The following is a 12,878-nucleotide window of genomic DNA, read 5'->3' as shown; positions in this document are numbered from 1 at the left end:
TCTTTCCTCGACGCGTTTTCAATAAATTCTCACATGCCAATGAATATTGAACGCGACCTTATTAAAATTCAATTGAAAGATCAGTGTTTATTTAAAAGCATTCGCGTAATGAGGCCTAGATTATAACATTGAATACTTACGACAAAGCAATGGTAATCAACGGAGCGTTAGAACGTTATCAATTTAGATCTAGTAGTGTCAACCACTCAGGCGAGATAATTCCAAATTAAGGAGGGTTGATATTAATAATTAAGCATTTTTCCGTTCATATTTTGTAGCGATTCATATTCAGCAGACGGTTATTAATGTGAACTAAGTCGTCAAACTAAATGTAGTTTATATTATCGAAATATTTATATTAAAGAACATAGCTTAAATAATAAACGTTTCAATAAAATAAATCAAAAAAATATTTAGTCAAAAGAAATATAATCTGCAGTTTTAATCTGTCCTAATAGTCTAAATGTCTTTTGAATATAATTTTTATGGCAATTCTATATTTACTGTAACCTTAATAAAACTTACTAAATAATTTAAAAAATAAAAAAAAAATTAGATGTAGAGAAAGATGAGAGAGATAAAGATGTTTGAAACAGTGAAATTAACAGTTAAACTACTTCAAGTCAGTGCATGATGTAGTTGTTTTGGTCACACTGGACGGTTTGAAGGGATGCAAGTATTGTTTATACATTGTTTTAAGAAACGTGTAATATTATTAGACATTTTATCATGTATCGATGGTGTCAAGTCAATCCTAACGTCACATCGGCAAAAAACTTTTAGCTTTAAAATAAATGTATTTTTATGATTATTTATTACAATCATTTAGCCTATTGCCATTTAACATTATCTTCTAATGTAAAGTATCTGTATATGATTCAATAGGAACGTCTTCATCATTACTGTTTATTATATCTTCCTCCTTGTTATTATTCGTTCTCCTCTCTCTGCTCCAAAAAATAATAATATATGAAATATAAGCAACATTGAGATATGATAATTTTCACTATATATAGTCTTGGCTACATGATGTGGACGTTAATGACGTTATAAAATGTAATGGAAACTAATTAGATAAAATATATAGATAATAAATAAAATAAAGAGGCTTGGGCAGTTGATGGCGGCACCCCTCATGTGTTGATGGTGTTCATTACTGGCGCCCCTCATGTGTTCAACAACTGATATAATATTTCTTGGTATTTCGTAGGCCGTTATTGTAAGATGTAAAATTAGACATACCTCAAGTTCGCTACAGAACAAACGAACCTTAATTCCCACGTTTTCAAATAAACGCTTCACTCAAATGATGCATGATACTTATCGAACTGACAGTTTGCTGAATAACATCAAGATCTTTCTTCTGTTTTTTATTTAAAATTGAAAGACTTTCTTTGAAAAAATATCTAGATATAAAAACACGTAAAATATTATTATGCACAAACCGTGTATAATTTATTTAAACCAATGGGAACATAAGAAAACATAAATGATGCTATCAGGGGCGTTAAAATATCGTGCAATGTAAACAAAAAAAGACGCTTAAAAGGGAGTTTCTACCACCGAATGGCAAATCGACATTTTCGCTGCTGGTTGGTTTTTTCTCCATTACGAAAACCAAGTAAACAACATATAAACGCAGAGGGCGTAACGACGCTTTCGACTAGCCGGTTTTTCTTTACTAAGTAGCTTTTTTATATGTTTAGTCATAGGTTGTTTGACACCATCAAATCATCTACCCTTAAAATTATATATAACTATATATATAAAAAAAATTCTTATCGCTATATATATATATATATATATATATATATATATATATATATATTCATTTCTTATAAGTAATAAGTAAGAAGATAAGTAGTTAACAACATTACTATAATTACAGTCACTTATTCTAGAGCGAAGTTATCCAAGATTTCGCCTTGAAACACGAAAGAAGAAAAATCATACTAATGTGGAAGCCACACAACTGCTGGACAGCGCGCAAGGTATGAGGAGATTGAAGCGAACCAAACCATACGAACTTATATAAAGTGTATACCTTTAGTGTAAACTACAGCTATAAGTTATTATAATTTTATTATTGAATAATAATGATGTATTTTCTCGCACTCGTCTTGCTTGTGAATTAGTCCAAGTACAAATGAAAAGTAGTTATAAATTAATGTATAATTAAGATTATACTAAGCGTATATAATAAAGGTGTTATAAAGAAAACTTATTCTAGAGGAAACATTTTATCTGATAAGGAGAAACTTAAATGTCTAAAAATATACATGAACTTGAGGGACAATCCATTTCTGAATCTGGTGAAGCTTATATGAGTTGGAGTGGTTCTATATTATATGGTATTTAAGCTTGTTAAATTAGACAATTATTTTATATATAATCATCACATTTTATATCCTTCGACACAGTACTTATAGCGAAAATTGACCGAACCAGAATCATTTTATAATAAAATTTTATCAATTCATAGCGAGGTGTTCTTTATTTACTAGATTGATTAAAGTATATTCTGAAGTATTTTAAATTACCGAAAATAAATAGCTTTTACTAAAAAATCGCAAAGGTTGATTCAAATTCCGATGTTGCTTTCATTTACTTTTAAATAGTAAAAAGCTTCGTTCTGTTCCTTTTACAAGTCTTAAGCATTTAGAAGACGTCAATTCAAAACTTTTTAATGCTAATTATGATATTACAATAATGAGAATATCCAAGACTCGTCGCAAAAGGTTCACGATAAGATAAATTGAAACAAAACGTCCCTTAGGAATAAGGACTAAATACTTAAGTACAAAATTCTTGAAGCAAGTAATTGCAGAGACGAATCAATGTTTTTTATGCGTATTTAATTGAATTATTTATAACAAAAAACATTAGAAATAAATTTCATTTAAAGAATGATACGAAAATTTTGATGATACTGAATGATACGAATTGATTCATATTAGTGCTCTGGCATACATTGACATTTATTTTAGCCTTTTAATATCAGAGATGAATTGAAATATAGTGTAAAATTACATCGATTACTTAAGATGATTGATGATAGTGAAGATTTGAAATATGACCTAGGGATATTATTAATATGTCTGATAGCTATTTAACCACTAATAGAAAATTGGTATATGATAGTGGACATATATTTTTGATGTAATTATATAAAAAAAACAAAAGTGATTTGAACTACTTTGTTAATTGTAGAAGAATTTTAATTTTCATAAGAGTTTAGAGTTTCAACTGAAAATTTCAAATTTCTATACCCAATTTTTCAGTATTACCAGTGTTAGATCTTAATTTATGTGACGTATAAGAGCTTGGTATCTATTAAAATAGGATATAACTAACGTTTTTCTAAATACTTAAAGGCTATTGGTTGGTATAACTTTCTTTAAAATTGAATAAATTTCATTAAACAATAAACGTCTTATTTATATTTTCTTTAAAATTTATTAACTCTCTAATATCTTGGCGTTAAATTAATTATTTCTATTAAAACGTCGATTCTTCGGTTCAATTTAAAAGAACAATATATATAATTTAAATTTTATTTATCTTAGGCACTGAACCAAAATTAATACTGATTAAAAAGAATAAATATTTGATGATGATATTGAATGTAACCATCATTTAACTATGTTTACTAAATAATATTTAGTAAACATACTTACAAAATTTTACTAGCATATGTGGTATAATGTTTCTATTCCATATTTTGAAATATTAACCAGAATTTCTAAAAAAACACTAAAATAAGATCCAAAAAAATCTATAAAACTTAGTTTTTAGCCGTGTTTCTTGACATAAATGAGACAAATAAATAACTTTTGATGGGCCCCTCTCGAAACGTTTTTTTCTTGCTCAGTTTATTGACTTTTTATGGTTCCACCTGCGTTCTGGGTTACAGAGGCAAATATATTAATACATTTATGTTGTTTTAAACAAGGTTTACTTCCTTTTTATTATCTTCAAACGCTACTTATTCTAAATTACTTCCTCAAAAATTTAATAACATGCTATTTTTATGTCCATTTTATTTCTAAATTGTTCAATTCAATCAACCGTTCTAATTTTGATAATATTTTTCTGCAATCATTTAAATAGTATACACTGTCGTGTAAGCTGTCAAGTAAATATAATAGGTTCTGATTGATCGATATAACAATCCTGATTTTGATGAATGACTTGTTAGCTGTTCTTTGTTTCCCGCTCAATTGAGGTTAAAGGATATTGTGAAATAATAATGTTGAAAAAAATAGTATTGCTAGTTAATATGTGACAATAGTTTGACTTACTTACGAGGCTATATAGATTTCCAATGCTAACAAAGCATGTTTTCTTTATTTTTATAGAATATATAAATACTTCTTTAAAAAATGTTTTACTTAAGAAATAAATGTTTAATAACAGGTAGATTTTGAATTGTAAAATTACTTGTAAGCAAAGAAAACAAAACCATATTCAGTCAAAATTAAACACTCCTTTTTGTGAAGTCATGCCATGCCACTTCATAAATAAAGTTTTAAGGACACAACAATGTACCATTAGTTCTTAAAGGCCTTGCCTAATACAGCATAGATTAAAAATCATTGTGGTCCGGAGATTCGGCTACTTTCGGAACTATTCGTATATTTGTCGGCGAAATCTACTCGCCGCAAGCCGAACTGCTAAAAGTCGATGTTGCCAAATTTACAGCTAGGCTATTTGCTTTATGGATGTATTTTATTTTAGAAAAATAATATATTTAAAAAGGCTTTCTGACTAACTTTTCTATTTTGTTTCGAAAAAAAATAGAGTAGATACGTTTTTTTAGTCTTTAGTACAATATATAGTCTTGTCCTTAGATTTATTAACACTGCATGGTATTACAAGCCAAGCGTTTCTTAAAAGAAATGGCGATGTACCATATTGCTTTGATTAAGCGTTGGGCATTTATGTGTTGCACAACTAAAGCAGACAACTGTTGTTGTGCTTGTTGCACAACTAACGCAGACAACAAGAAGGATCATCTGCCTTCTGGGCCACCAATTTAATGATTTTAGTCTCCATACATATTGAACTTCGGCAGCATCTTTATCGGATCCATAATATAGATATTAAACAATCTAATCTATATATTTAAAGAATTTGTATGGCTTTGAAAGTTGGAAGCCAGAAGACGATAAAGAAAAAAAAATTGCTTAAAGATTTTCTTAGAAAACAAGAAGTTAAGAAGCTTATATACCACTGTATAAGGAGTTATCATTAAGATAGTATTTTCCATAAAACTATCGATATGATTATTATCTTACGAACGAATTCTAAATAGGGTACGATAAGTCAAGAAAGGTTACAGGGGAAAAATTCATTTGAGTATGTCTATATAATTTTTTTTTGTTAAGAATGTTATACAAGTAACCAGTGTGAATCCCGGAATAATATTCGACAATTGAAATTTGACAAGGTAATAGGGAATAATATATTTAAGTAATTTCAATTAATTGTCCACTTTATAGGCTTTGCAGAAGTGCAGGAAAATATTGCATACCACTAATCTTGAAAAGGTTTATCTATTTAGAAAATAGATTGTACTTGCTGCAGCTGTATGATTTGTTGATAAGGAAAAGTAATCTGCCAAAATATAAAAGAATAGAAAAGCAGACCTAGAATCAGCAGAAATAGAAGATAATAGTTGAAAGGTATATATATATATATATATATATATATATATATATATATATATATATATATATATATATATATATATATATATATATACCTTTCATTGACATCATTGAGGTTTTAGGTACTCGAGTCCTCGATTTAATTAATTTTGATGGTGTTTCTTTATTTATATATAATACATATTAATAAAATATATATATATATATATATATATATATATATATATATATTAATATAAGTTATATATTAAAGGTTGTTATAACATATATATAAAATATAATACATTTGTAGTATTATATATAAATAGTTTATGGCATAGTTTAGGTTCATTGTTTTATATCCTCTAATTTATATTTTAAAATTAATATTAAATTTTAAAATAGATAAATAAATATAATATAAAAAATTAGTATTGTGCTGTATTTTTCTTTTTACTTCCTCTAAAATGTTTTGTAAATTTATGCCATGTTCTTACGGTTTTTTTTTAGTAATTTTTACTCTATATACATAAGTATGGTATATATAGCTTAATATAAAACTTATGATCATTACCCTTTATTTTAATAACTAATACAGAGTATATTTTACGCTTCGAAGACTTACACTATGCCAATATCAAAAGTTTGATTATAGATAAGACACAACCCTACTCATGACGTCCCAAGCAATACTGAGAATATTCAAATATTTCTAACACTGAGGAGGCGCGGGCCGGACCACGATGATTTTTAATTTATCCTGTCTAATACCTTGTGATTTTCTCTCATAAGCTTTTACTCTGCTTGACCTGATATTCTGAGGTAATTATATACATATACTGATGTATTAATCCCGAACGCACCTTGCTCGTGTATTAACGCAAGTACAATAGAAGAATAGTAATAAATTAATTTTTAAATTAAGATCGTACTAAGCAATTAATAAAAAAATATATAATATCTTAAAGACTAATTCTTATCTTTATATTTTTTAGATTGTACTAATATTCAGACCTATCAAACTTAATATTTTCATTAGTTATTTTATTTTTGAGACAATGAAATTGTTACCCTTTTTTTTGTTTTATTCCCTTGGTAGACGAGACGGCTAAACCCAGATAAATGATGAATAAAATGGAGTTGTGTTCTGTTGGACAGATAAGGTCGTTTTTCCTGATTTTCCGGCTTTTTTATGGTGTTACATTATGACTTTTTAGTATTCGCCTCGCAAGGGTAAGATATCTTGAATAAACATAAACCCTCAGAAACGTCTTTTTAAAGCAATATATACAGAAATGTTATTGCAATGGCAAGTTTTTCTCTCACATTAATATAATTTTAGATTATATGTTAATAAATAATTTAAAAATCACAGTGTCTTTTAAATTAAAGATATTTGCATTAAGTAAAACACAATAACGGACAATAATATATGGAATTGACTGCAAGAGCTTCTTTTAATCTAGAAATTTTAACATAATTTGCATTATATTTCGGATTGATTAAAAATTTACGCTAATTTCTATATGCAAACTTGTATATTGTGACTTGACCTGTACCGGAGAGTGTTTTTTTCCAAGTGATTAACATGAAAATAATGTTTTCATTTTTATTTTAAACAAGCAATTTTTTATATCAAGAAATAGGTACGAGTACTTTAGGCTTTGTACCACCACCAGAGTTTGTAATAGAATAAGCAAAATATTCTTTATAGCTTGAGTGAGTTTGGTTAAAATTTAAGAGCATTATAATTAAGTGATGATGAAACAACTATAATAAAGTTACCACATATAGTAAAATAAATACATAACATGCTCTAACTTTTGTCTTTATACTTTCAAACTTTGTGAATTAAATAATCTCTATATACATGTAACTTTGGCACTGTAAATCTACTAAACGTTATGGTAGAATTCATATTTTATAAAAATTATAACATATATAATAATCTGGTCAATATATACTTTGTATTTAATTATTTGAGAGAAATATTAGTTAGAACTATAATTTGAGACAGTAAAACTATTGAAATAAGCTGAAACTTTTCAGAAAAAAAGTAAACTAATTACAAATCTTTACTATTACTTCACATCTTTAAAATGGAAACATAAACATATGTGTAACTAGTTCATTGACTTCATTCTAGATAAATATCGTAAAAATTGAGTAAACAAGGATTTGCGGATGATATAAGGAAAAGCCCTTGTTTTCTATTTACTGGGGTTTTTTATGGAGGCGAAGTAATACGATTTAGCGTATTCCGTACAAGGCTATTTACATCAGCTTCAAACAAGGGTTGCTTAAGGATTTATAGCCAAATAAAAAATAGGTATAATAAAATTCTGGCATTAAAATTAAGCTTGATTTAACTAAAAGCAGGCAAATGTCAAAGTGGTATGGGCTAGGGATGGACGAAAAATATCGATATATTGTCACATCGAAAATTTCTGAAAAATATATTTCTTTGGCCGATATAAATTATTCCTTAAAATATTAAGAAAAAATATATATGTATTTTTAAGTTAATATTTCACTATTTTTATTTTTTCTTAAAAATATCGATATTTTTTTTACTTCTTGAAAAAATATATCGATATTTTTTCGGTGGCCAACACCGCTAGTATAGACCAAACGAATCTGATGATCTGCTATTATATCCGATATCATTGAACTTAAAAAATATATTTAATGAATATCTAATGTATAAGATAAATCTCTCTATTATCCAGTGATTATTTGAAGAATATTCAATCAATGTAAATCCTCTTAAAAATCTATCTTAATATATCACCTTAATAATATATGAGTAAATCAATTAATAACAAATTATTAGCTATACATTAGCATCTGTAAGATAAACTATTTATTTTTTATTCATTTATAACATCCAAATCTATCAGATATTAATCATTTTATTCATTGTTATGAGATTATTTCCATAACCATAACATTTGTAATACGACGTTAAATATGTGGAGTCTCAAGATGTAAAGAAAATTGTAAATAAATATATCTGAAAATGGAATTTACTTTTACCTCAAAAATATATCAATCAATAATAACGGAGGGTTTTATCTGTATGTTCAATATTTATTTAATAGATGTTAAAAATTGATAGATAATATTTACGTTACTGAAATATATTTTACTCATTTCCTAATCCTTTTTGTTGTTTGTTCAATATTAAATTGAACATCAAATTCCACATACTTCACAGCTGTGTTAATTCACTATGTTAAATCCGAAATAAAGTTATTCATCTCGACTTAAAGGTGCTTATGGATGAAGATATTTACTGACGAAAGACGGTAAACACTTCATGGGTGGAACAGTATTAAAGTGCAAAAATGAGCTTGATTGACAATTATAAAGATTAAGTACAGTTTTACTATAAATTTGGTGGAACACATTTATTTTTCGTTATTTTCACAGTTTTATGCTGAGTTTTATGCAATTTAGGTAAAGAAATTTAATATAACATGGGTAAATTTTTTATCTCTAAAGAAAAACCGCCAGACTGTGTGCTATAAATAAATGATAAGAAGAGAAAGTGACTAAATAATAAATTAGGGATACTTGTAGCGGACTCCATTGGTCAGCACATTTTTACTATCGATCTTGTCTTACGGTATTGTACAAAACTTAAAGCGTTTTAAACTGTTTTATTTTTATAGAAAATTAATTAAATTTTAAAAATAAGAATGTTTGTAAGACAGCTAATACATAACAGACCTGTCGGCCTGTTGGACTTTTTAATGTTTATCTATCATTAACTGATATAGAGAGTTAAAAAGGAATCCAGAATCCAAGTGCCTGATACTTGAAGATATATGTGGTAGAGGCCATCAGATAGCAATTGGTTGAGAGCAATAAGTAAAAGGCAAAGTTACATTTAATTACTTACAAATATACCTAGGATACTCCGACACAAAAAGTTGTGACAATAAGGAGATTTTAGAGAGTATGGAACATGACGATGCTTGCTTATTAGGAAGGTTTCCATGTAAATATACATAAATTGGAGAGTAATAATATTTTCATAAAGTAATACAACAGTTATTTGAAATATACATGATCTATACACGCAACAGATCAGATATAGAAAATGCTGTTATGGTTATATTTGCTGATGACACATTGCAATACTTATTATTTGAGGCAATAGTGAAGAGGCAATCAAAAAAATAACAACACCCAAAAAATAATATAAATAAGTATACTCAGACATGGAGAATAAAAGTCAACGAGAGTAAATCAGTGCATATTTAAGTCGCCTATAATCATACAGTAATAATGCTAAGTTTCTTGAAAAGAGTCTTGACGCAAAATACATTGGAAGGAGCATATAAAAAGGAAAATATTGGAACTGGAGTTAAAATACAAGAAAATGTATTGGTTATCTGAAAGAAAATTTAAATTATTCGTGCATAATAAGTTGCTGCTGTATAAGCCAATACTAAAACATATATGGACCTATGGAGTTCAATTATGGGGATTTTCAGCCATGATATTATAGAGGAAATTGAGAAATTCTAAATAAGGCACGAGGTAATACTTAACTTCCATGTCAACTCTGTATCCCAAGTGTTGCTACCCTTGGACAACACTGAACTTGAACACAAACCCAAAAGAACTAAACCTTGTGACCTTGTATGATGTGTATTAAATGGAGAAAATACTGAAAAATGCTATTAACTTTGATTTTATTTTATTTTATTAAAGACTAAATAAATTCCAATATGTCTTCCTATATAAGTAACTAGTTTCAAGTTACGGTGGAGATAAATTGTAAGTTGGCAATGATTAGTATTAATAAGTACAAAAATAAAACTTACCTGTTCTTATATTATGTCACACGGGCACAAATGGAGATTTTTATAAACGTCACTTCAGAATAATACCCAATGTTCACTTAAACTAACCTGGAAAAAATAATTGTATTAAAATTATATACTCAAATATGTTCTTATAAGTTTTTTTACTTCACAATATTCGCGACCCTCATTTATTTTTATCAACTGAAATACGCTTAGCTTGCAACATAACTTTCATATCAAAAATTAACGCAATAACTTATTGTATGGCTTTTCAATTTCGTTTTCATTTCATTTCTGACCACCCCAGCGCCTTGTAGACATTTTATATTATTTGATTTAGTAGTCGACATAAAAATGACCATTTGACGTTCGTATTTTTACTGGGAGTCAATAATATTTACTAACATTTGTTGCTGGAGTCTATATTGTAAAAAAACATATCATTTTGATCACGGTTTGTTTTCGTCTTAAATTATAGGAATTTATTTTAGGTATTTATAAATCTATTTTATTCAAAAAGTTCTGTTTCCGATACTTATGTAATTTTAAGTCATCTTATTTTTCAATTTATAAAACACTCTTTTATAACTCCTCATTTAAACAATATTCTTTCAGGGTGATTACAGCGATGTTCAAATTCCAATCATTATTCATATTAAAATACATCATCATCTTCTTTTGTTTAAAAATAAACAAATATCACATAACAGAACATTTGATTAATTTATTTTATTTTTTGTATTTATTAATGATTGACCTAATAGCCCCTTGGGCATTTTGGTGTCGGGGTTTACATAGTTTTTTTAAATTTCCTCTTAGGTTTAGTACAAATAATTAACGTATGAAAATAAATATAATGCCTTAATGTAATTATAGTGTCTTCTTTATCACTGTATATTCAGTCAATTTTAATTGATATGGGATGTGGCAAATAATTATTATAATAAACATGCAGGTTGGGAATGCTGTACAAGCAAGGACTGTTTGGATATATGGAAAGAACCATTGTCTACAATATTATGTAGATATACTGAAGAAATTGACAAAAGGTAGGATGGAGTTACAGATAAATTAGAAATTAACAGCTTAGTTATTCACCTGAACAGCGATCCAGAAAGTGACAGTAACTGAATGAAAATCTCCGAATGTGAAATAATGCTGACAATTACTTAATATAATTAATACACTTACAGTTAGTTATAGTTATATATTATCATTTATTAATATATATTATATTATTATATAATTCTCATTATCTATATTCATAGATATGTATATAATTTAGAATGCATAAGCATTTGATTAAAATATCAGATGGGAGGAGGAATACGGTAGTTAATTCAAATTTTATTAAGAAAGATATAGGCAGGTAGTAACATTAGAAACTAAGGAGAAATATAATGATGTAATAATAACTTGACAAGGAGCACTGCAACGAAGGAAACGAGAACTAAACATAAAAGGGAAATAAGCTTTCTAACGAAAGTTAAATATATTTCTTGGATATAAAATTGTTAATTAGGTAGTTTAGGTGATACCACTACGTTAAAAAACACTCCAAAAACTATATCTCACAAGTGGTGGGGAAAATAATTTAATGCAAATATAATAAAACACAACCATAACCTAAAAACTATTATGACTGTATAATTAACTGTAGTTTAAGTGTTCGATAATATATGCAACAGATTTGATCTAATGTTAAAATAAATTATATTTCGTAACCATATTTTGTTTCATTATATTATTTGGATTAAAATTTCGTTGTATGTCAAGATCAAAATAAACTAAAACTCAAAGTTGATGCGGCAACATTGCCGCGTTTTGACACGTCATAAATTTAGATGATGTAAATTCACTGTTTTATTAAACATTCAATCTATACACATATTTTCAGTAATATTTCTCAATAAAATATGAACTAACACAATATATAAAAAATATTAGTTTACATAAGAAATACGCCATCCGATTTATCTGTAACACCAACGAACCTTTCACCAATATTCGTAAAGACAAGACGGGAACAGTAGAAAAAACGAGAGCAAAGAAGATGATGGCGTCGCGTGAGTAGCTCCAGGCCAATTAGAGTTGCGTGTTGAAATCCGTGCCGGATCAGAAGTGGAGACCCGAATAATACTCAACAAGCTGTCGCGTAAACCTCTTCCCGAATAAATTTCCATTTGTTCGACTTTAAACAACGCCTCCAATTCTCATTATCGGCGGAAAAAAGGAGCTCCGTCGCAAATGGAAAAATTAAAGTAGGATTAAGCAAATAAATAAGATTACACGGCAAAGTCTCTCTTTATATTCTCTTTATATTCAGAGTGAGATTCGTCGAAAATTAATGGAGAAAGATCCGGATAGATATGTAGAAATAATATTACTAAGAGGTCAATTGAAATGTCCCGAC

General features: G+C 27.7%; 1 protein-coding gene across 1 annotated transcript in view; it reads right to left on the bottom strand.

Annotated features, from left to right (window-relative positions):
• The window catches only part of LOC143198879 (putative G-protein coupled receptor B0563.6), a 244,349-nt gene that overhangs the window by 177,696 nt on the left and 53,775 nt on the right, over positions 1-12,878 (bottom strand). Inside the window, exon 2 of the mRNA XM_076408484.1 lies at positions 10,484-10,570. The gene's annotated coding sequence lies outside the window, so the exon portion shown is untranslated. The remainder of the gene's footprint in view (positions 1-10,483; positions 10,571-12,878) is intronic.

Source organism: Rhynchophorus ferrugineus, unplaced genomic scaffold, assembly GCF_030347505.1.
Source record: "Rhynchophorus ferrugineus isolate W39M unplaced genomic scaffold, kcgeb_rfMv2 rfM6, whole genome shotgun sequence".
NCBI classification, from domain to species: Eukaryota; Metazoa; Arthropoda; class Insecta; order Coleoptera; family Curculionidae; genus Rhynchophorus; species Rhynchophorus ferrugineus.
The sequence above is the reverse complement of the archived record's forward strand: the minus strand, read 5'-3'. Positions and strand labels throughout refer to the sequence as shown.